Consider the following 25,117-nt stretch of genomic DNA (forward strand, 5'->3'; position numbering starts at 1 on the left):
GTTATATTTTTGAACTTTATCGATTCATCCAAATTGGGGATATTGTTTTTTTTAAACTTATTGGATTCATCTAATTGGTGACATCGTTCTATGTCATCTGTATATTAAGGTACCTGTGTTTTACTTTAGCCTTCATTGGCGCTCCTATAATTCTTTGTACTGTTAAACTCCCAAGGACCTATTAGGGGGTCCTTTATAGTGCAGCAGGTAAACAGATCTAGGCGCTGTTCTGAACTCCACTTCTACGGACTTTTTCTACATGCAATTAACGATTGTCCATGCCTTTATCATTACGCTTTGGGAGTCCTTTTGCTTTTGACTAACACATAAGCTTGGCAGTAACATTGGATGTCTGTTACTAATGGATGGACTGTACATACCTATCAATGGTTGATTTACACAGCTGATGCATAAATTGATTTGTTACGATTTTGTTTATATGCTCTGAACTTGATGTGATTTTTTTGGGCTATGCATTGATAATTGCATTTGATCTAAAGTTTGAAACCTTGTTGCCATTATTTGCTCTGCTGGTTACTCTGTATTCCTTTTTTTAGGATGACTACTGGATGTTGTACTATTAACAGCAGCACATGTACGGCAATTTAACTTTCTTTATTTATGGTCATTTAACCCCCGGGGGTATTAAGGATTGCTTTAATTTGTTAAATGCTATATATGCTTGATAATTTTTTCCTCATTCAGGATTTTTTGATTTAATAAATTGCCTTCGTTTGACCTTAAGCAGCAGTTGTTTTGTGATCATTTCAAGACGAATATTAATTTTACCATTTGGTTTATACATGAGTAGTGCTGGATTAACTCATCCTTTTTCCCTTCTTAATTTGGACATACTATTTTTCATGAGTTCCGTGCACTGGGTCACCTGCATATATTTTTGTAAGTCAGGGTCCATTACTTACCTACCTATATATCCTTTATAGCGGGTTCTATTTGTACATATATATATATATATATATATATTTATATTTATATATATATATATATATATATATATATATAAATAAATAAAACAGCAATTTAAAATATGGGGAGGTGAAAAGTGAGTTTAAAATCCTCCACTAAATCCAAAATGTAGAGAAAATTCAGACCAATGGGACCTTGGTAGGCAATCAACAGCTCTCAGCCGGTGGTTAATCACTTTCTGATTGGTGTGAATCATTACACATTCTGGCCAATCGTGTTATAGAAGCTCCACATGATTAATTTGCATATCCAACCATACGGATGTTAGGCCTTGCCCATCTGGCTCATGCCACAATGTATATTGGATCATTTTAGACTAAAGGGACTAAATAAAGCGGATATAAATCACATGGTACTTGGAATCATTACTGCAACTAGGAGAGCATGCTCCATATCCATTTCCACATATAACGGGTATATCCGTATTATTAATTAGCCATGTGGAGCCTCTATAACACGATTGGTCAGAATGTGGAATGACTCACACCAATCAGAAAGTGATTAACCACGGTCTGAGAGCAGGATGTGCTCAGTTGCAACACAAATACATATCACACTCAGCTGGAAACTGTTACTGTCAGGGCCGATGCTAGGATTTTTGGCCACACAGGCGAGGATACATTTTGCCGCCGCCCACACCCCCCCCAGATTACATACCATCCCATTGCAAGTTAAAGGGATATGAAATCCAATTTTTTTCTATCATGATGCAGATAGAGCATAACATTTTAAGCAACTTCCTAATTAACTCTCAATTTTCTTCGTTCTCTTGGTATCTGCATTTTAAAAGCAGGTATGTAAGTTTAGGAGCTGGCCCATTTTTGTTTCATCACCTGGGTAGCACTTGCCGATTGATGGCTAAAATCTAATCAAACAGTTGTAGCACAGAACAGCAAATCAAACAGTGGTAGTGCAGCATAGCACATTAGGCAGTGTTAGTGCTGCATAGCAAATCAGGCAGGGGTTGTGCTGCATAACAAATCATAAAGTGGTTGTGCTGCATAAAAAATCAGACAGTGGTTGTGCTGCATAGCAAATCAGACAGTGGTTGTGCTGTATAGCAAATCAGACAGTGATTGTGCTGCATAGAAAAATAGACAGTGGTTGTGCTGCATAACAAATCAAACAGTGGTTGTGCTGCATAACAAATCAGACAGTGGTACTTTAGTGCAGCATAGTAAGTTAGACAGTGGTTGCGCTGCATAACAAATCAGAAAGTGGTAGTGCTGCACATTAATTATATATATATACAGGGAGTGCAGAATTATTAGGCAAATGAGTATTTTGACCACATCATCCTCTTTATGCATGTTGTCTTACTCCAAGCTGTATAGGCTCGAAAGCCTACTACCAATTAAGCATATTAGGTGATGTGCATCTCTGTAATGAGAAGGGGTGTGGTCTAATGACATCAACACCCTATATCAGGTGTGCATAATTATTACGCAACTTCCTTTCCTTTGGCAAAATGGGTCAAAAGAAGGACTTGACAGGCTCAGAAAAGTCAAAAATAGTGAGATATTTTTGCAGAGGGATGCAGCACTCTTAAAATTGCAAAGCTTCTGAAGCGTGATCATCGAACAATCAAGCGTTTCATTCAAAATAGTCAACAGGGTCGCAAGAAGCGTGTGGAAAAACCAAGGCGCAAAATAACTGCCCATGAACTGAGAAAAGTCAAGCGTGCAGCTGCCAAGATGCCACTTGCCACCAGTTTGGCCATATTTCAGAGCTGCAACATCACTGGAGTGCCCAAAAGCACAAGGTGTGCAATACGCAGAGACATGGCCAAGGTAAGAAAGGCTGAAAGACGACCACCACTGAACAAGACACACAAGCTGAAACATCAAGACTGGGCCAAGAAATATCTCAAGACTGATTTTTCTAAGGTTTTATGGACTGATGAAATGAGAGTGAGTCTTGATGGGCCAGATGGATGGGCCCGTGGCTGGATTGGTAAAGGACAGAGAGCTCCAGTCCGACTCAGACGCCAGCAAGGTGGAGGTGGAGTACTGGTTTGGGCTGGTATCATCAAAGATGAGCTTGTGGGGCCTTTTCGGGTTGAGGATGGAGTCAAGCTCAACTCCCAGTCCTACTGCCAGTTTCTGGAAGACACCTTCTTCAAGCAGTGGTACAGGAAGAAGCCTGCATCCTTCAAGAAAAACATGATTTTCATGCAGGACAATGCCTAATCACACGCGTCCAAGTACTCCACAGCGTGGCTGTCAAGAAAGAGTATAAAAGAAGAAAATCTAATGACATGGCCTCCTTGTTCACCTGATCTGAACCCCATTGAGAACCTGTGGTCCATCATCAAATGTGAGATTTACAAGGAGGGAAAACAGTACACCTCTCTGAACAGTGTCTGGGAGGCTGTAGTTGCTGCTGCACGCAATGTTGATGGTGAACAGATCAAAACACTGACAGAATCCATGGATGGCAGGCTTTTGAGTGTCCTTGCAAAGAAAGGTGGCTATATTGGTCACTGATTTGTTTTTGTTTTGTTTTTGAATGTCAGAAATGTATATTTGTGAATGTTGAGATGTTATATTGGTTTCACTGGTAAAAATAAATAATTGAAATGGGTATATATTTGTTTTTTGTTAAGTTGCCTAATAATTATGCACAGTAATAGTCACCTGCACACACAGATATCCCCCTAAAATAGCTATAACTAAAAACAAACTAAAAACTACTTCCAAAACTATTCAGCTTTGATATTAATGAGTTTTTTGGGTTCATTGAGAACATGGTTGTTGTTCAATAATAAAATTAATCCTCAAAAATACAACTTGCCTAATAATTCTGCACTCCCTGTAAATATATATATATATATATATATATATATATATATATACGCACACACATATATATAAATAATAATATATATGTGTGTGTGTGTGTATATTAATGTAGCAGTTCCCCAAACCCAGAAATTACATCTGACCTTGGTTCTTCATAAGTGATCATGTCTGTGCAGTGCATAGGCTAATAGGGAGTGGGAAACTAATGTGTAAGTGGTGCCGGTAGATTTTATATGAAATTTGAAAATATAAAGTGCCATAATCCACCATGTTCCATCCTATCTCTCACTTCAGTGTAAACACCGGTCTCTCTGCCCATTTGGGTGGGTGGGCATGGCGGTGTGGGCGTCACTTAAAGGTTTACTTTCTGTTATAATTTTTAAGCTAAACAACTAACATATTAAAGTTAATAAACATAAATTAATATCTACTGACCTATATTTACTAAAAAAAGAAGTTTCATAACGTTCTAAAAGTTATATCTTTTATTTGCCGATGATGTCATGTTATCCTGCCCACTATTTTCAGCACTGCATGTTCAAAATACTTAAACCAATAACTTTGTGTTTAAAGCACCATTTTGAAACCTAGGTATTGTTAACGGATTGGTACAGAGCAAAGGATACCCACGGAGTGGGTTTGGAAAACAATTAAATTTGCAGACAAGATTTCTGATATATGGTAGAGATATGTTAATGAAATGCTATGGATAAAAAGCGTATTTGGGGTAGTTAGTTAGTAACAGGCATAGAAGATATTTACTTACATTGGCCCTTTAAGTGGCTTTGCTCAGCCTCAGGTTTAATTTCAAAATCCTTTTCAGTGTCAGTGAGTTTGTGACAACACCAGAACAGTCACGAAGCACCAGCATCCAGCATGTTTGTTTCCTTCAGAGAGTCGGCTCACTACTGTCCACCTTCAGGCTCCACGTCACTGAATGTCTCACTCTCAGTTAGATAGGAGTTACGTGCTGCTGATGCACAAGTAAGCTCAGTCAGCTGCCAGGCTGCCTTCAGAGTCAGTTTACACACATGCCCGTCACCCTACCCTGCAGCGCTGCCCATGCTGTATAGATATAGCATTGCTGCTGCCCAATAACTAGTTACTTTATATATATATATATATATATATATATATATATATATATATATGTATATATATTAGAAAAAATGCTACAACATTAGCAGTAATTAGCATGACCGTAGAGTAACAGTTTATGTAGGAACTGGAAGTGTCTGTGGACTGTGTCCTGTCTGAGTCTGACAGTTAGAGATAGTCAGTGTGCCGTGCCGTCACTGTGCATTGTGTGCACATAAATAATTTTTTAATAAGCTGTTTGCCAATGCAGGCAGTCAATGCTTAGACTGCCTTAAACAAGTGCCGGCCCTGGCTATGGTTGATTGCCTACGTAGGAGGTATTTAAATACACTGAGGTTTTGTGACTTTTATGCTTTCCTTTGCACTATACCATGTGATATCTGACAGAAAGCTTAGCAATTGCAAGAGCAAATAAACATGCAAGTACATATAGAGCCTCCTTTGCAGGTGAGTTGACATCCCACCTCTATCATACACATTGAATCGAACTACCAAAATAATGAATTTGGCATAACATAGTGAAGTGACCTACACAACTAAGTCACCATTTGTGAAATTTACATATATATATTAAAAAAGAAACAAACAGCAAACAAGTACAACACAATAAACTAAATATAATAAAATGAAATAAAATAAGTGGATACTCGACTAAAAAAAATAGATCAAGGTAACACAAGAGATATAATGAATATACATCCTGCTTAAATCCCAACATACGGGATCATGATAAAGATGGTAAAGGTACAGATTGAGCATGGTATAACAGCCCTTTGGTTATAACGGAAGATCAATGTGTGTTATATGGTACAAGGACGAAAGTCCATAATGCAGACCCAATCAGTCCGCTAACGCACATGAAAATGCCAATGACAGAGATCAGGGGCAGACCTCCAATCCATAGATAGAAGGGAACCCATGCCCTGTCCACACCCACAACCATGCTAACTCCTTTATGTGCATATACACAGCAATATCAACACTCCTTATGTTAAAGAGCCAAAATCAGGCATAGAATTGAGTCCCTTGGGGTGGATAGTGTCCAATCTAAACATCCACTCAGCTTCCCTTTTTAGTAGCAGTTTGTTCCTGTCTTCCCCACGTGCAGGTTTAAGAATGTGGTCAATAAGGATCACCCTTACAGCAGAGACTGAATGTTTGGCCTCCCTCCAATGACGCGCCACCAGTTGTTCCAATTCTCCCTTTTTGATTGCTTGCCTTGTGGATATCCGATGGTTTACCATACGCTCATGAATGGTACCCCGGGTTTTCCCTAAATAATGCATGCCACATGGGCATATTATCATGTAAACTGCATGCGTGGTGGTGCATGTTAGGGAATGATTAATGGTATATCTTTGACTGTTGTGAGGATGATTACATTTCTTTGTTGCAATCAATCCATTACATGTTGCGCAATTCAGACATCTGTAGCACCCTCTTCATGACCCTTGTGGGTCCTATCTTGTGTAGCATCTAACAGGATCCAAATTGACCAGAAGGTCCCTAAGGTTGGTGTTACATTTGAATCCCACGATGGGGTGGTTTCTTTTGCAAACTTTAGTTTGCTGTCAGAAAGTAGAATATGCAAAAACTTTTTCATATACTGTCCCACTTTGATGTATTTGGAGCAAACATGGTGGTAAAGATGGTATTATTAATAGCTTGGTTTCTCATTTGTTTCTGTAAAAGATTCTCTTGAGTAAAATCCTTTATCTGTTCCTTGACCGGTTCAAGAATGGTTTCCTTGTATCCTCTATTCAGGAATTTGTAGTGCATCTCCTGTACCTGTGAAACCCCCTTCTCTCTATTAGAATTATTTCTAATTGCTCTGATAAATTGTGATTTGATAATCCCCTTAGTTAAAGATGGAGCATGGCAGCTATCCACCATGAGAAGATAGTTACGGTCAGTTGGCTTGGAATATATATACATACACACTATACTCCAACTGACCGTAACTCTCTACTCATGGTGGATAGCTGCCATGCTCCATCTTTAACTAAGGGAATTATCAAATCTCAATTTATCAGAGTGATTAGAAATAATAGTCCAACATTACCACTCCAGACCTCTCAACCTGCCCTTAGCATGTCCTGAACACATCTATGACCATCCATGCCCTGCTAAGATTACACACATAGATTACACTTACACCTCCCCAGCATCCCAACACTGGATGCTAACAAAGAAACATTGATAGGTATGTGTATAGGAGAGCTTGGGTATGTGAAATAACCAGGCAACCAAAGTTTAGTTATAAGAGGAGTACAGTGTGAGAGATAACTGAATGATACAAGTTTTATAATTCCCTTAACTCTGGATATTGCAAATGATTGTAATAACAGAATATTTCTCTAAAAGTAAAAGGTGAGATTATAGGGAGGGAATGGAATTGGTCCATGTTAGTTATATAACAATGTGCTGTTAGAAATTGATGGTCAATAATTCTGTGTGATTTTAGACACTGAGGGCTGGATTACAAGTGGTGTGCACTCCCTCTCCAGCATAAACCTTGCTAGAAGTAATCTTTTTGTGTCCGCAGGTCAGCGCGCATATTACAAGTTGAAATTATATTGGCTGTTCAAATCAACCAATAGAATTTCAGTAGCTCTCATCCTATTGGCTGATTTGAACAGCCAATAGGATTTAAGTAGCCCTCATCCTATTGGCTCATTTGAATTTCCAAAATCAAATCAGCCAATAGGAATGCAAGGGACGCCATTTTGAAAAGGCTCCCTTGCATTGAAGATTCAGTATACGGCGGCGACCGTATGAAGAGGATGCTCCGTGCCGGATGTCTTCAGAATGGACCCGCTCCGCACCACCGGTATGAAGATAGAAGATGCTGCTGGATGAAGATAGAAGATGCCGCCGGGTTAATGATAGAAGATGCCGCCTGGATGAAGATGGAGTCGTCGGGATGAAGATCCTTCAAGCGGGACTTCAGCAACTGTGTTTATTCAGGTACAAACATTAAAACATGCAACGTTTGGGATCCATTCCCTTAATCATGCATAAATTCAACAGGTGTGTGCACATGCTTTATAGAGAAGCACATTAACCCTTTATTGGCATTTAAGCATTACTTGTATTATAGCATCACCTAGTGGAGAATAGGAATCAATACGTTTTATTAATCATTTATTTTGATGCTTTTAACTTTTGTAAAGACAAAACTAAGTGCACTTAACCCATTGATTATATTAAAAACAATACTTACATAGAACAGATGCCATAATTTACAGAAACACAGAAAAATCTAGTTCCCTATTCAGACCTAAAGGGACCATTGAATTTAATTTATGAATCCAAAAGGATTCCTTTTGTTTTAGCACCTGCTCCCTATTACCTCCTGTGCGGAGTCTTCCTACACCATCAATCACTTGCCATCTGAGCTGGCAGATATTATGGCCTGCTTCTATGAAATGACAAGAAACAGGGGCATTTAAATCCTTGCAGCGTATATTGGATCTGTGCTGACTCATCCTATCTCTCACTTTTCTGGTCGTCTACCCTAAGTAGATTTTTGAACATGGGCACTTAATGAGATAGATAACGAAGGATGAGTCACATGTATAATGTTCCATAATTTTAAACTTTTTCCCTGTTGATGGGTGAAGGAATTCTTTACCCTTAATGACAGCATTACAACTGGCACATCCTAAACATGGGAATGTGCCTGTATTTTTAGAAGTGATATATGTTTGCTTCTGGGCTTTACTAGATCCTACATCACTCCTCACTAACCTATCCTTCAAATTAGACACTCTTTTGTACACCATCATAGGGAGTTCTTTAAAAGCTGCAATTTCAGGGTTACAATTTTTAAGAACATTCCAGTGATTATTAACAATTTTAGAAATCTCTTTGCTGTAAGGGTTAAATTGTGTAACACATACCATATGCTGGTTTTTATCCTTTCTATTCTTATTAAAGGTTACTTCTTTTAAGATTCTCTCTTTTTCTATGTTGACTAGAGGTGCTAGATAACCCCTTTCCTTGAATCTTGTAGCCATTTCATTTAACCTTTGCTCTGCCAGTGTTTTGTCAGTTACTATCCTTTTAACCCTTAACATCTGGCTACGAGGTAGCAGATTTTTTAATCTGTCTGGATGATAGCTATCAAATGACAATAAGGTGTTTCTGTCGGTGGGTTTCTTGTATAAATCTACATTTAATAGACCATCGGTGTTCCTATATACAACAGTATCAAGAAAAACATTTTTTTCCTCACTTTGAGATAGGGTATACTTAACCCCATTAACGGAGTTATTGAGTTGTTCAACAAAGGATATGAGGGATCCAATGTCACCCCACCACACGCCAAACACGTCATCTATGAAGCGCCACCAAGCTGCTCCATAGAGTTTGAACAAGGTATTCTCATATACAAACTTTTCTTCTATTTGTCCCATAAATAGGTTGGCGTATGATGGGGCGACATTGGACCCCATTGCAGTACCCCTGACCTGCTCATACCAATCATCAGCAAAGAGAAAATAATTGTGATACAAAACTAATCTCAAAAGCTCTTCCACAAAGTGTAATTGCGGGGTAGTATAGGTACCAGCATTTTTTAAAGTACACATACTGGATTCAATACCACTCTCATGGTTAATGACCGTGTATAAACTGCATACATCAAGGGTAAATAGTATGTATTTAGTGTTCTGTACAGATAGATTCTTTAATTTATCTAAAAAATCACTAGTATCCCTGATGTATGAAGTTAATTTTAACACTTCTGGTTGAAGTATTTTGTCCAGATATGTGGCAATGTTCGTAAAAACTGAGTTCACTCCTGCCACAATGGGTCGACCCGGGGTTTCTCAAGACTCTTATGTACCTTAGGTACCGTATAAAAAATAGGGGTTTTTGACCACTCTACAAGAAGATAAGTGAACAGGTTTTTATCAATAATATTTCTACACAAGGCTCTATCTAAAATAGACCTAACCTCCTTTTGAATATTGAATACCGGGTTACCACTTAACCTTTTGTATGTAGTGTTGTCTTGTAACTGTTCCCTTATTTCCTGTACATAATACTCATTTTGCAATAACACAGTAGCACCTCCCTTATCAGCTCTGCGTAAAGTAACCCCTTTTGTTTTCAAATCCTTAATGGCAGAAAGTTGATCCTTAGTCAAATTAGGTTTACATAACTTAGGCTGGTATTTAACCTTCTCCTTTAGTTAGATCAAAATTCACTAACTTGATAAAAGCATCAACACTGCCATTAATATCAGGGGTAATAAATGTACTCTTTTTATACAGACCAGTACCTTTAAGTTGTAGCCTGTCACTGATTAAACTTATGGAGGAGTTACTAGTAATGCATACTTTATCTTTATTAGCAAAAAATGCCTTTAACCTAACAGACCTGAAAAACTTAAACATGTCTTTATCCAATTCAAAAAGATCAATATTTTTTACTGGGCAAAAAGTCAATCCCTTATTGAGCACTGCCAGTTCGTTTTCAGTCAGTGGGACATCAGACACATTTATTACATTTGTTACTTGCTGTGTGTCGTTTTCTTCCGGTTGCTCTCTCTCACCGGCTGTCTGCGGCGTGTTGTATCTCCTGCGGTGCCTGCGACCCCCTCTGTGGCCTCGCCTGACGACCTCACCGCTTCGTCGCTTGAAGATAAAAAACTTGAGCCACTTGAGGAATCAGACCCCTGCATGCCTTCTCTGGTCGCTTGTGTATGACGTCCGCGTCCGCGACCGCCTCTCCGGCCTCTGTAGCCAGCTGATCTCTGTGGCCAATCGGAACCCTCGGACCGCCATCTATACACTCTCCCTTGTAGGTAGTCTGACTCATCTCTAAGGAACTTTGAAAATGAATAAACATCTTTCATTTATTTGGTGCTGTGGATACTCTATTTGTTGGAATACTGAGAGGAAGGCAATCTCCTCTATCCCAATGGTCACCATAAACCCTGAGTTGAAAAGGGAATTAGGGAACTAAAGGTGCTGTTTGTGCATTGTTTTGTACTTCAGCAACTGTGAGTACCTAAAGAGGGGTTAGTGTTAGGTTTTTTTAAGGTTTAATGTAATTGGTATATAGATTGAGCGCCTAGAGACATAGAAACATAGAAACATAGATATTGACGGCAGATAAGAGCCATAGGCCCAGCAAGTCTGCCCGATATTACCTAATAGTATAAACGTATCTAGTTTGTAGGATACAATTGAAGTGTACGGCTGCTACCTTAAATGTGAGACAAAATCTAGTTTGTAAGATAGCCTTATGCTTGTCCCATGCATTTTTAAAGTCCCCCACAGTGTTTGTCGCTACTACCTCTTGAGGAAGTTTATTCCATAAATCAATCACTCTTTCTGTAAAGAACTGCTTCCTCAAATTACTCCTGAATCTACTACCCTTTAGCTTGAGATCATGGCTCCTTGTTCTTGAATTTTCCATTTTATGTAAAATACCCACAGTCTCAGTTTTACTATCATATCACCTCTTTCCCTTCTCTTCTCTAAGCTATACATATTTAGGTCATTGAGCCTATCCTGGTAAGTTTTATTTTTTAGACCATGTACCATTTTGGTAGCCCAGATGCACCTATAGCTCTGAGTAAAGGCTATCTAGCTATCCCGAAAAAGGGACAATGGTGAAGGTGTGTGTTCAGAGAGCCTCAATTAGAGCCAGGTGACTAAGAATTCAATTGGTGGTCAAAAAGTTTAATTATAAAATGATACAATCATTAAAAATTGTGGATCCACAATACACAATAAATTAATAAAAACAGATTATAGAACAATATGGTAAGCTGAGGTAAAATAGGGTTGTCCAAATAGTGGACCTTAATGATTAACCTTGTGTTAAATGTTCACAGCGATATATGCTAGATCAATTAAAATTCTTTAATGCAATGTGCTAAAGCAATGCTAATGTGCAATGATGATGTTGTAAATGAGATGTAGAACCTTGAGCTGGGTAGGGTCAATGTATATTGGAGATGAAATATTAAAGTAATACAATGTTAATAACAGTCATACACAAGTCCACCTATAGCTGGTCCTCTATGTAGAATTTCAGCTGTGAGATAGCTGTGACTCACTGTGGTTGAACTTTTGTGTTCCAAATATGGCTGAACTTTGTGTTCCAAAAGAGTGACTGTCTCAAGTGGTGGGAGAACAAAGAAGTAACAAAAAAGTGACAAAAATTATGTTCAGGTAATAATCAAATGTCAAATAAAAAATAAAAAAATCAGTGGAAATAAATTGTGGGTGAAAAATATGTCAATCGAGTGTCCCAAAAAGAATTAAAAGGGTCAATTGTAAATCCAATGATGTAATATATTAAAAGAAGTTATGAAAAACGACCTTAATTCCTGGTGGGGAGAATCCTTCTTATTTCCTGGTGGTGAGAACCCCTGTGCTAGATGCTAATGGCCTCTCAGTGAGTGGCTATAGTTTCTTGTTTCCTGGTGGTGAGAAGCCTTCCTATTCCTGTTGGTGAGAATCCCCACAATGGATACTAATGGTCTCTCAGTCAGTGACTTCAATTTCCTGTAAAAGTGAATATTGATAGTGTAGATTGCACAAATATTGTATTGGATTGAAAGTTTGCTTACCAGCTGTTGGTCAATGCACTTTGGCCTCCTCTAGGCCTTTCTTAAGACTTTGATTTTTTAGTTTTCCTATATATAATTTTTTACATATTTTTACATTTTTTCATATTTTACACATTTATTGGTCACTTTTATTTTTATTTTATTATTTTTTAATTTAATTTTATTTTTTGGTGTTTTTTGGTATTTGACATTTGAGTATTACCTGAACATAATTTTTGTCACTTTTTTGTCACTTCATTGTTCTCCTGCCACTTGAGACAGTCACTCTTTTGGAACACAAAATTCAGCCACATTTGGAACACAAAAGTTCAACCTCACTGAGTCACAGCTAGCTCACAGCTGAAATTCTACCTAGGGGACCAGCTATAGGTGGACTTGTGTATGACTGTTATTAACATTGTATTGCCTTTATATTTCATCTCCAATATACCTTGACCCTACCCAGCTCAAGGTTCTACATCTCATTTACAACATCATCATTGCACATTAGCATTGCTTTAGCACATTGCATTAAAGAATTTTATATGATCTAGCAGATATCGCTGTGAACATTTAACCAAGGTTAATCATTAAGGTCCACTATTTGGACAACCCTATTTTACCTCAGCTTACCATATTGTTCTATAATCTGTTTTTATTAATTTATTGTGTATTGTGGATCCACAATTTTTAATGATTGTATCATTTTATAATTAAACTTTTCGACCAACAATTGAATTTAATTGAGGCGCTCTGAACACACACCTGTTTTTTGTTTTTTTTTTAGTTTAAGGTTTGGTTTTTTCTTAAAAGAGCTAAGTGTCCTTTTCAGGGCAATGCAAAAGAGCTAAATGCCCTTTTATGGACAATGCCCATACAAATGCCCTTTAAAGGCAATTAGGTTTTACTTTATTTTTATTTTGTGGGTTTGGGGGGTGGGGTTTTGTATACTGTTAGGGGGTGTTTATTTTTCTTTTGTAGAAAAAGAGCTGATATCTTTAGGGCAAAGCCCTACAAAATACACTTTTAAGGGCCCTTGGCAGTTTATTATAGATTAAAAAAAATTAATTTGGGGTGTTTTTTTTAAAACAAATTTTTAAAAGGGTATTAGAATATGAATATTTTTTATTGTTTTGGATCATTTTGTTTGTTATTTTTTGTAATGGTAGGTTTTTAATTTTTTTGTAATTTTAGTGTTTTTTATTTTTTTGTAATGATAGGTTTTAGTGTAAGGCAGCTTATGTTTTATTTCACAGGTAAATTTGTCTTTATTAAACTAGGTAGTTAGTAAATAGTTAATAACTATTTACTAACTAGTCTACCTAGTTAAAATAAATACAAATTACCTGTGACATAAAAATAAAACCTAAGATAGCTACAATATAACTATTAGTTATATTGTAGCTAGCTTAACTTTTATTTCACAGGTATGTATTTAGTTTAAATAGGTATTATTTAGTTAATAATTGTGACTTTAATTTAGCCCTATTTTAATTATGTTAAAGTTAGGGGGTGTTAGGGTTAGGTTTAGGGGTTAATATAGTTTAATTTAGGTTGTTGTGATGTGAGGGGCTGAAGGTTTTTGGGTTAATAAGTTTATTTAGTGGTAGTGATGTGGGAGGCCAGAGGTTTAGGGGTTAATAACTTTATTTAGTGGCGGCGATGTTGGAGAGCATCAGAATAGGGGTTAATAGATTTATTATAGTGTGGGCGATGTTGAGGTGCAGGGGAATAGGGGTTAATAACTATAGTATAGTGGCAGCGATATCGGGAGTGGCAGATTAGGGGTTAATAGATTTATTTCAGTGGTGGCGATATCGGGAGCCGCAGATTAGGGGTTAATAAGATTATGTAGTTTTTTATTTAACCCGCTCTCCATATTAATGTCTATGGGGAAAACGTGCACAAGCATGTAAAAACAGCGCTTGTATTTTGTGGGGTATGGAGCTCAACGCAACCATATTGCACGCACAAGGCGGCTGTTTCAAAACTAGTAATAGCAGCGCTATGGAGGGTAAAATAACGCAACTTTTGTTGCATTCATTAAAAACCCTCTAACACGCATGACTCGTAATCTACCTGAATGTTTCTTGGTTAGCATACAGTGCTGGGACACTGGGGAGGTGTAAGTGTAATCTATGGGGCCTATCTATCAAGCTCCGAATGGAGCTTGATGGCCCGTGCTTCTGGCAAGTCTTCAATCTTACCAGAAACAGCAGTTATGAAGCAGTGGTCTAAAGACCGCTGCTCCATAACCCTGTCCGCCTGCTCAGAGCAGGCGGACAGGAATCGCCGCAATTCAACCCGATCGAATACGACACCTCCCTGCTGGCGGGCGATTGGCCGCGAGTCAGCAGGGGACGGCGTTGCACCAGCAGCTCTTGTGAGCTGCTGGTGCAATGCTGAATACGGAGAGCGTATTGCTCTCCGCATTCAGAGAAGTCTTGCGGACCTGATCCACACTGTCGGATCAGGTCCACAAGACCTTTCATAAATAGAGGCCTATGTGTGGAATCTTAGCAGGGCATGGATTGTCATAGATGTGTTCAGGACTTGCTAAGGGCAGGTTGAGAGGTCTGGAGTGGTAATGTTGGACTAATATAAGGAAGGTAGAAGTAAGGGAGGAGCAGTGGAACAGAATTGCCAAACTGGAACATCCCACAATATGTGGGAAGGTTGGGATCTCAGTATGTATTACATCTTGCTTAAATAGACAGTGTGTTGTAAAATGTTCTACTCTTTATGTGTTCCCTAAGATCCTTTTTATCTGTTGAAAACTCAACCGTTGCTAAAATCTTCAGTACAGGAGTACTGGCTATAAAAAAGCTATATAAATGAGAAACATTAAAAGGGTGTTCCTGGACCAACTTTTAATGCAATACACTTTTCTCTGTTGTTTGCCTGAAAACACAGTTCCTTTAAATGGAGTTTAAACTCTAAGGGGCCCATTTATCAAGCTCCGGATGGAGCTTCAGGGCCCGTGTTTCTGGCGAGCCTGCAGGCTCACTAGAAACACCAGTTATAAAGCAGCGGTCTAAAAACCGCTGATCCCAAACCTGTCCGCCTGCTCTGAGCAGGAGGACAGACATCACTTTACGATCGGGTTGATTGACACCTCCCTGCTGGCGGCCGATTGGCCATGAATCTGCAGGGGGCGGCTTTTTACCAGCAGCTCACAAGAGCTGCTGGTGCAATGCTGAATATGGAGAGCATATTGCTCTCCACATTCAGCAAGGTCTGTTGGACCTGATCAGCACTGTAGGATCAGGTCTAACAGACCTTTGTTAAATAGGCCCCTGAAAACTTACATCATAAATATGAAACAGCACCATCTAAACATGGCAATAATATTTTTGTAGGTAAACGTTAAGGCTGTTTATTCTGATTTTGAAGCAAACAGGCGGTGCATGTCAGTTCACAACTGGGCCTTAAAGGCACTGTAATGTCAAAATGAAACATGATAGAGCATTCACTTTTAAACAACTTCCCAATGTATTTCTATTATCTTATTTGCTTCATTATCTTGCTATCCTTTGTTTAAAAGTAGACCTAGACAGGCTTAGGAGCAGCAATGCACTACTGGGAGCTAGCTGCTGATTGGTGGCTGCACATATATGCCTCTTGTCATTGGCTCACCCAATGTGTTTGGCTAACTCTCAATAGTACATTGCTGAACCTTCAACAAATGAAAAAAAGCTAATTTGATAGTAGAGGTAAACTGACAGTTGTTTAAAATTGTATTTTCTATCTGACTCATGAAAGAAAAATGTTGGGTTCCATGTTGCTCAGTGGCTCATAACGAGAACTTTCACAGCTTGATGTAAAGTGACAATTGTCTTACAGGCATCCTTTTTACAAGAAAACAAACAAAACAAAACAAAAAACTATTATCAATTTAAGATGTAACAGATATAACAATTACGTTGTTGTCCATTTACTATACTCATCTGCATCTCTAGCTAGCCTAGGTGCCTTAGATCTCTCACTGGGGTAGGCTTGTATAAAGCATCCTACATATTGCTGGACTGTTAGAGGTTGAGATCTATGTCCAACTATACCACCCGCAGTTCCCCCTTCAGTGCAAATGTGCAGCTTTTTAGAGCCCAATCAGAGGCCCCAACAACAAAACAGTAGTGGACCAATCCGCAACAGCAGTGGGGACTGCCCATTAGTTCTCCTCACCTCACAGTCCCAGAAACCTTTATGGAAATGTTAGAAGGTTTGCATAATATGACTGATGAAGATTCCTCCTCTCCTTTAAAGGGACAGTCACCACCAGAATTTTTGTTGTTTAAAGAGATAGATAATCCCTTTATCACCCATTTCCCAATTTTGCATAACCAACACTGTTATAATAATACACGTTTTACCCCTGTCATTACCTTGTATCTAAGCCTCTGCAAACTGCCCCCTTATTTCAGTTCTTTTGGCAGACTTGCATTTTATCCAATCAGTGCTTACTCCTAGGTAACTTCACGTGCGTGAGCTCAATATGACACACATGAACAAAGACCCTCTAGTGGTGAAAAACTGTCAAAATGCACTCACATAAGAGACGGCCTTCAAGGTCTAAGAAATTAGCATATGATCCTACCTAGGTTTAGCTTCAACTAAGAATACCAAGAGAACAAAGCAAAATTGGTGATAAAAGTAAATTGGAAAGTTGTTTAAAATTGCATGCCCTATCTGAATCATGAAAGTTTATTTTGGACGTGACTGTCCCTTTAATCAATAATAATAATCAACCATCAGCCTCCTGCACCCAATGTCCCAAACAGCAGCAGTATCGATGTACACTTTTTTTTTACAAGTTTTTCCATTTCCAATGGCCGCCAAACTCCTCCCTCCTCTTCCTTCCTTCTCCTTCTAGCAGCTTTCTTCATAGTCCTTAATCTTGTCCCTGTAGCAATGAGTGATGCAGATTGGCTTATTGATCATGCATAAAATTGTCAGAGACAGGATCGGAAGTTAGTGGGGCTCATTATAAAGTAGTAAATAAGAAGAGAGACATCCACGGATTCTTCTAAAAGCAATTTTATTTGTCACAATGTTAAAATAGATAGATAGATGGCAACAACTTGCACACATACCAGTTGGTGTGGCACTAATGGCTTACGTGTTTCGGCAGTGAGCCGTAGTCATAGCCTTTTACTACTTTATAATGAGCCCCACTAACTTCCGACTGGTCTGTGTGCAAGTTGTTGCCATCTATCTATTTATTTTAACGCTGTGATGAATAAAATTGCTTTTAGAAGAATCTGTGGATGTCTCTCTTCTTATTTACTGCCTTGCCAGCATAACCGCGGACTTCGGCTGTGGGGAGGTGTGAGCCGTGATTGGGACAGCCATTGGAGGAGCAGATTCTATTACGAGAAAAGTGGGCGTGATCTGGTGATGTTGAATGTATGCAGATGATCCACGAGGACGCTGAACCACGCCGGTGAAGGGTGAGGAGCACTTGGAGAGGTATTGTGATATACCCATGCACCGTCAGCTTCATACAAGTCCGGTAAGAGTGGCCGTTGGGCTAGTGGGCAGTTTATGCTGCGGCATCATCCTACTGGGCACCCAGTGAACATATTGTGGATACAGTTTATACCCTCTGGCTTAATGTCCCTAATTTGTTGTGATTTATTGCTATAAGGCTCTAGTACAGATTCATGGTCCTTAGTATTTTTTGTGTATGTGTGCATTCATTATATGCACTCTCTGCCTCTTGGTGGCTGTGTGAGCTTTTTTTAAGTTATTGGTAACAGTCTTTTACACATGATATGCTTTACGATCTCTTCATTCTGCATAATTGGGTTGTGCATATGCATGATATACATTTTGAGTTGCTGTGTGTGCCTGCACTGCTATGTTAACGCAGGTTGTGTGCTGCTTCTGTTTTAAACACTGTTGAAAAATAAATTCTGAGCAATGGTGTTAGATACACAGACTTTCCAGATCCTCTGCTCCCCTAGCTATTGAGCATGCGCAAATCTGTGTGTCAGCGGTTTCTAAAACTCACTAGTGAGTCTCTTCTGATTGGAAGCTCTACTGCTTACACAGTTATGCACATAAGAATTGGGAGGACTTTGGTGGCCATGTCGAAATGGCCAAACGCTAAACTTAAAAAAAAAAAATGTACATCGATACTGCTGCTGTTTGTGAAAAGGGGTGCAGGAGGCTGATCGTTTATCAAACTACAATAAGGATAAATGATGACTATGGTGTAGACTGTCCCTTTAAGTATAAATATAATAATAAAAATAATAAAAAAAAAACTTCTAGTTGCTTTTTACAATAATATATTTCTTCTTGCTTTTCCTTCACATGTGATGTTGAGCCACCTTATCTTGGAAAGCTTATGCAGTGTAATAACTTGTAAGACTAATATATTGCTTGTTTACTTACAAAGTAACCTACGTCTTTTGAAGAAATTGCTTTTTCTGGGTTTGCTTTATTTGAGTCATAGAAAAGTGTAGGTTACAGTGGATGGGAGTGACAAATTCAATAAAAGCAAACATTAATTATCTGTCAATTCTTCTGTAAATCATCAGAAAATATGAACTGTTAATAAGGGTAGCAGATTCACATAATGGTTTTCCATCAGCACTGACTTTTCTGAAGAGCAATTATCTCTTTTCATGCATGTGTGGCTTCAAACAGTACACACACACATAATCATGTACAGTCACATTCATAGATGCACACAGATTCATACTCACATGTACACAGGTGCACACACACATGCATGTACAATCACACAATGCCACATAGACACACAAACACACACAAGCATGTACAGTCACACACAACCACATACACACACACACAAGCATGTACAGTCACACACACACACACACTCACTCACACACACATACACACATGTACACAGACAAAAAACACACACACTCACACACAGACACATGCACACAGACATACACACACATTCCCATGTACATAGGCACACACACATGTACACATGCACACAGACACACACACATTCCCATGTAAATAGGCACACACACACACATGTACACAGGCACACAGATACACACACACACACACACACACACTTGCATGCATGCACAATTTAGCACATGTACACAGGCACACCTCATGGTGTAGTATTTAACATCCAAATTGTTGGATGTAATAAAGCACTATCATGAGTGCTAAAAAAGCAGACCGGATCCTCAGAGTCGCCTGGCAGACCCGCCTCAAAAGATCCCAAGCTCTCGTCACAGTGATGTTTGTATCAGCATTTAGCACTCATGATAGAGCATTATTACATGTGAGTTGCCACATTAGAATTTGAAATTTAAAGTGAACCGTTTGGATGTTAAATTCTACACCATGAGGCACCTCCTTTGTTTTTCTGTTTTATAGATGTGGCATATATCAAGCCTCAGTAGGAGTTGATGCCTTTAGTGGAGCATTTTTAAAAACTTACTTTTCATATCACATACTGTGGACACTTTTTGACCAATCATTGTGGACTTCTTTTAGTCTATAGGTGCACATATTTTAAATCAACAAAAGACAACTGTTGTGCTCCTCCTGTTATTTTCTTATCTTTTTTTTTTTTTACTATGCTTAATTAAACATTTATAGGGAACTCTAGTGCTTAATGTCAATTTAAACTTCGTAAGCCATAGTTTAACTAAAAGATCTTGCTACTATTTGTTAGTAGTGATATGTCATCTAGTCCAGACACATTCCCACCCACATTCACCTATAAGTAATATATAAAATATTTAACCCCTTAATGACCGAGGACGTGCAGGGTACGTCCTCAAAAAAAAGGCAGTTAACGCCTGAGGACGTACCCTGCACGTCCTCGGTGTGGAAAGCAGCTGGAAGCGATCCTGCTCGCTTCCAGCTGCTTTCCCGTTATTGCAGTGATGCCTCGATATGGAGGCATCCTGCAATAACCTTACATGGCCTTCCGGTGCAGAGAGAGCCACTCTGTGGCCCTCTCTGCACCGGACATCGATGGCCGGTATCGTTGGTGGGTGGGAGCCGGCTTGGGAGGCGGGTGGGCAGCCATCGGTGTGCGCTGTGATGTCAAGGGGGGGCGGGATCGGGGGCGGGACCGTTAGGGGGTGCGCGCGGGCGCGCGTGCACGGAGGGTGGCGGGCGGGCGCGTGCACAGGCGGGAGCGGGTGGGAACCTCTACACTACGGAAAATATTTTTAGTAAGAAATGCCCATATCTTGTTTGTGCAAAAGCACAAAAAGAGATCGTGGAGGGGTGGGGGGTTGGTTTGGTGTGGGGGGAAGCTACACTACAGAAAAGTTTAGTAAAAATGAAAAAAAAACATGTTTTCTTCTAAACTGGGTACTGGCAGACAGCTGCCAGTACCCAAGATGGCGCAGATTAAGTTAGAGTGGGAGGGTTATAGAGCTGTTTGGGGGGGATCAGTGAGGTTGGGGGCTAAGGGGGGATAGTACACAGCAGCATATGTAAATATGCTTTTTTTAAAAACACAAAAAAAAACACAAATATAGCTTTTATTTTAGTACTGGCAGACTTTCTGCCAGTACTTAAGATGGCGGGGACAATTGTGGGGTGGGGGAGGGAAGAGAGCTGTTTGGGAGGGATCAGGGGGTCTGATGTTTCAGGTGGGAGGCTGAGCTCTACACTAAATGTGATATTAACCCTGCAAGCTCCCTACAAGCTACCTAATTAACCCCTTCACTGCTAGCCATAATACACGTGTGATGCGCAGCGGCATTTAGCGGCCTTCTAAATACCAAAAAGCAACGCCAAAGCCATATATGTCTGCTATTTCTGAACAAAGGGGATCCCAGAGAAGCATTTACAACCATCTGTGCCATAACTGCACAAGCTGTTTGTAAATAATTTCAGTGAGATACCTAAAATTGTGAAAAATGTAACGTTTTTTTTTTTAATTTGATCGCATTTGGCGGTGAAATGGTGGCATGAAATATACCAAAATGGGCCTAGATCAATACTTGGGGTTGTCTACTACACTACACTAAAGCTAAAATTACCCCAAAAAGCTCCCTACATGCTCCCTAATTAACCCCTTCACTGCTGGGCATAATACACGTGTGGTGCGCAGTGGCATTTAGTGGCATTCTAATTACCAAAAAGCAACACCAAAGCCATATAAGTCTGCTATTTCTGAACAAAGGGGATCCCAGAGAACAATTTACAACCATTTGTGCCATAATTGCACAAGCAGTTTGCAAATAATTTCAGTGAGAAACCTAAAGTTTGTGAAAAAATTTGTGAAAAAGTGAAAATTTTTTTTATTTGATCGCATTTGGCGGTGAAATGGTGGCATGAAATGTACCAAAATGGGCCTAGATCAATACTTTGGGATGTCTACTAAAAAAAAATATATATATGTCAATGGATATTCAGAGATTCCTGAAAGATATTAGTGTTCTAATGTAACTAGCGCTAATTTTGAAAAAAAAAATGGTTTGGAAATAGCAAAGTGCTATTTGTATTTATGGCCCTATAACTTGCAAAAAAAGCAAAGAACATGTAAACATTGGGTATTTCTAAACTCAGGACAAAATTTAGAAACTATTTAGCATGGGTGTTTTTTGGTGGTTATAGATGTGTAACAGATTTTGGGGGTCAAAGTTAGAAAAAGTGTATTTTTTTTCAATTTTTCCTCATATTTTATATTTTTTTTTACAGTAAATTATAAGATATGATGAAAATAATGGTATCTTTAGAAAGTCCATTTAATGGCGAGAAAAACGGTATATAATATGTGTGGGTACAGTAAATGAGTAAGAGGAAAATTACAGCTAAACACAAACACCGCAAAAATGTAAAAATAGCCTTGGTCCCAAACGGACAGAAAATGGAAAAGTGCTGTGGTCATTAAGGGGTTAAATAATAAGAATGTGAATAGTCTAACATTTATTCTTGCCCAAAGAAAATGATCCCTTCAAATATGTTCTATGTAATTCTCACTCTGCAATACGCTCACTTGTATTCATGACCTCTTCATCTCCCACTCTTTCAGCATCCTGACTCTCTCTCAAACCTGGCTTTTTCCCTTAGATACAGCCTCCCCATCTGCATTTTTATACAAGGTTCTTCTATCCATATTCTGAGCCCAAGAAAAGATAAGGAGGTGATATTGACATTCTACTCTGTCTTCACTTCTTTACCTATGCCCTCGGTCTCCTCAAATAGACATTATTTTTTTGTACTCTGTCATCTCTCTATATGAGGCCCATTTATCAAGCCCTGTCCGCCTGCTCTGATGAGGCGGAGAGGAATCGCCACATTTCAACCCGATCGAGTATGATCGGGTTGATTGACACCTCCCTGCTGGCGGCCGATTGGCCACAAATCTACAGGGGGCGGTGTTGCATCCAGCAGCTCTTGTGAGCTGCTGGTGCAATGCTGAATACGGAGAGCATATTGCTCTCCGCATTCAGCGATGTCTGTCGGACCTGATCCACACTTGATAATTCGGCCTCTATGTGTTGCTGTTACTCATCATGCCCCTGCCTCATCAACTCTTTTTAAATAATTTTGTCACCTGGCTACCATACTTTCTCTCCTTTGATATTCCCACCCTCATTTAATATTGTTGTTATCAATCCTATTGCTATTGATCAAAGTGTCTCCAGATTACTTCCTCCTATGGCCTTTCCCAATGACTACAACAGTGCAACTTTCGGCCCTCTACCCACTTGATCCATATAAATGTTATCTTGCATGTCATGCCTATGTTTAAATAGATAATAATAATAATAATGGAATGTTTTTCATTCTCACCAAAATAGATCCAAGCTTAATCTGATCTTTATCCATCAATGTTTTATATTACACCTCAGTAATTCCCTATGTCCTCTTTCTGAATCATCTCCTTACATGAAGCATCCCTACACCCACTACTCATCTACAATCTATCCACCTATGAAATAAGATAACACCAATATAGCTTGTGCGCAACTTTTATCACGCCACTCGTAATCTGGCCCAGAATGTTGCATCCTCAAAGATAAAATATGTATCTCATTATAATCTCCCTTTCTGCACTCTGCTACCTTGATCTGCTTTCAGCCCATATTCAAGCTGCATACATACTTTTGGGACCTCATTCTGGAAGATTTGATTTGTACACCCACACAGAACTTTCCTTTTTATTCACTTCATTAATTTCATCTACCTTGTGACTAAGCGTCCAATGCCTTCCAGAGTTTCAAAGTGATGATAAAATAACTTGATAAGTAAATTCAGTACTGGAGCTGGGATGTTTTTCAGTCTAACATTTTAAATAATATTTTAGATGATTGATGTATATTTTACACTGCACTAAAACTAGTTTTGATTACCAAAAAAAGTCTGAAATATGCTTTATGTGTGTTTGGATATTTTCAAGGATTTGATGTATTTTGTCTGTTGTCTGTTTGATATCACTATGTGTTTTGTCAGAGCTTATGAACAGTCCTTTCTCTCATCCTCTCTAGCAGCACAGGAGGGGCTAGAGGGTAAACAAACATAAGAAATATTACTCAGAGTTCCAGATTGAAAAAAAATCTAGTTTTCAATGCTAAAACTGAAAATTGTTATGCATGTTAGCACATTTGTTTGTGAAGAATAATTAACTTCAATATTGCTTTCCAAATGTTTCTAAGGGTTAAGCAATTTCAGGCACACAGATTAAGCAGTGTATTAAAAAGATGAAAAAAAACCTATAAAGTTAAAAGGCTTTTTAATCTTTTTGCCAAAGGACAAATACATCATATTCTAGGGATGGAATGAAAATTATGCAGAGAAAATCTTACATATACTCATTAATATAATGAGACTGAAACCATACAGAGAAAGCATATTTATTATTTATCTTCGCTATTCCAGTTAATACATACTTTATTAGCTTCTTTCAACATATGTTTTATTATCTAGGAAGAGGTATCCAAACTCAGTCCATCAGATCATGATATACATTAGGGTGTAAATAAGTCACTTCCTTAAGGCCTGGGATGATATTTTTACAATTTGGGCAGTCTGTCCAAAGGATGGCTGTTAGACTTTGAGGATAGGATTTGGCCAATTTTTGTCAAGAAAGTGCACCTTATTTTTTTTGTTTTCTCCGATGTCCAATAACGAATTGCTAGCCTGTTATTTACCCATTGAACAACGTTTTAATGCAAACACAAGGGTATGATTATTGATTTGTATTGCCCTGCTATGTCTGCTTCATTGGCTGTAAGACAATTATTCATATTTTTAGTCTTCCGTTGGGAAAGAAGGGTACAGTAGGGGCAGGTATATATTTGATTGGGTCAGACTGGAACTATGCCTATTACACCTGCAGATCTAACTTTTTTTTTGTATTTTGCACAGAATTCACCTTCACAGTCACTCAATGCACCATACGGAAATTGCCATGAGACCAACAATGACTATGACATCATTTAAAATAATTAACATGGCTTTTCTTCAAGAAAGTGATATTGTTCAGATGCACTTCATGTGAACCCCTAATATACAGTCCTGTCTATCTTTCCTTTAGATCTTAAATTATCAACTTGGAAGTAATAAAAAAGTATAATTTTGCTAATATGGGGATTTTATTGTTTCACTGTTATTTTGCGGATATGGGTATGCATTCTTAATTATTTAATTAAGGGACAGTTTACAACAAAATGTTTATTGTTTTAAAAGATAG

The sequence above is a fragment of the Bombina bombina genome, chromosome 4 (genome assembly GCF_027579735.1).
Source record: "Bombina bombina isolate aBomBom1 chromosome 4, aBomBom1.pri, whole genome shotgun sequence".
In the NCBI taxonomy this organism is placed as follows: domain Eukaryota; kingdom Metazoa; phylum Chordata; class Amphibia; order Anura; family Bombinatoridae; genus Bombina; species Bombina bombina.